The 1,829-nt window shown below is 46.0% G+C and overlaps 1 protein-coding gene across 1 annotated transcript in view; it reads right to left on the bottom strand.

Annotated features, from left to right (window-relative positions):
• The window catches only part of TTYH2 (tweety family member 2), a 60,226-nt gene that overhangs the window by 30,704 nt on the left and 27,693 nt on the right, over nucleotides 1-1,829 (bottom strand). The window lies entirely within an intron of this gene.

Genomic DNA, 1,829 nt, shown 5'->3' on the forward strand with positions numbered 1-1,829 from the left:
AACCCTATACAGGGTTGCTATGGGTCAGAATTGACTTGATGGCACTTAAGAACAACATATATCCATGTTAAAAAAACAAAGCCATATATATGGTTTTCTTTTGTTGTAGTTTTGTTTTTCCCTCGAAAGTTTTATGAAAACTTTAAACTTCCTACATGAAGAATTGTTTTCTAGACATGAGGAACGACATGTTTAAGACGTGATTAAACTTTGGAGTTCCTCTCTTGCTACCTGACCTTTCATTCCTACCAACAAGGTTTCTAAATACCCAAGAAGGGAAAAGCTTTGTTGTAGCGCTAGCAACAGAGCAGGGGTCCTGGGGCGCAACAAGACGCTGAAACAACAGACAGAAGATCCTGTCCAGCTCCACGTTCACAGAAGGAGGAAACCCAGGCCTTCCCAGCAGGCTCATGTCCCTGGGGGCAGGACGTCTGTCCTGCCAGGTGGTTGAGTAGGTTCTGGTCTCTCAGGAACTCTGAGGGAAGGAGTCCTAGTGGCACAGACTAAGCACTGGACTGCCCACTGCAAGATCAGAAGTTCAAACCCAGCAGCCTCTGTGCAGGTACCAGGAGGCTGTCTGCTGTCATAAAGATTTAGAGTCTCGGAAAGTTCTATTTTACTCTGCCCTATTGTTTTTGTTGTTGTCATGTGCCGTGGAGTCGGTTCCGACCCATAGTGACCCTGCACAGGGTTTCCGAGGTTGTAAATCTTTACAGGAGCAGAACGCCTCATCTTTCTCCCACGGAACAGCTGGACGTTTTGAACTGCTGACCTTAAGATTAGCAGCCTGATTCGTAACTACTACGCTACCAGAGCTCCTGATAAATAGCATCCTGGAGAAGTGTGAAATATTGTGAGAACAGTATCTCACATGTCAGCATAACACCAGTAGACTTGCTCCACGAGGGTTGTGCAAACCCTCAGTGTGTAAAAGCCACAATATCTGGAAAGCACAATGAAGTATGGCATGCCTGTATATTTGTTGTTGTAATCACCTTTGAACTGGTTCTGACTCATAGTGACTTGGTATAGGGTTTTCAGGCAGCAGCGGGTGCATTTGAACCGCCAACCTTTTGGTTACCCAGTGCTAGAGAGACCCAGATGGGGAAACAAAATAAAATAGACCCTGGAGCTATTTTGGATAAACAGTACAGTGCTTATCCTACAGTGCCACACCAGGACTCTATGGTACATTTATTGAAAGTGCAAGGTCAGCTGAAAAGAGGAACCCCAACAAGATGGCTTGTCACAGTGGCAGAAGCAATGGGCTCAAGCAATCAACTGTGAGGACAGTTCAGGACCGGACAGTGTTTTGTTCTGTTGTGCATAAGGTCACTATGAATTGGGACCAATTATATGGCACCTAACAACATATATGTATATAGTCCTGGTGTGGCACAGTAGGATAAGCAACCTTGTATAAGGACTCTAAGGAGCAGCTGGTGGGTTTGAACCATCAACTTTCTGGTTCCCAATCCAGGGTTTATCCTACAGCACCAGCTCTGATGTGGCTCTGTAGGATAAATACTAGATGGCAAGGCTGGCAGTTCAAGCTCACCAGCTGCTCCTTGGAAACCCTATACAGGATCGCTGAGTCAGGACCGACTCAATGGCACTTAACAACATATATGTGTGTATGTTGTTGTTGTTGTTAAGTGCTGTTGAGTTGGTTCTGACCCATAGCAACCCTGCATAGGGTTTCCGAGGAGCAGCTAGTGAGCTTGAACCGCTAACCTTGCGGTTCAAACAGCTTTGTAGTCTGACGCACTGACCCACAACGCCACACACACACACACACACACACACACACACACACACACACACACACA

The sequence above is a fragment of the Chrysochloris asiatica genome, unplaced genomic scaffold (assembly GCF_000296735.1).
Source record: "Chrysochloris asiatica unplaced genomic scaffold, ChrAsi1.0 scaffold00132, whole genome shotgun sequence".
Lineage (NCBI taxonomy): Eukaryota > Metazoa > Chordata > Mammalia > Afrosoricida > Chrysochloridae > Chrysochloris > Chrysochloris asiatica.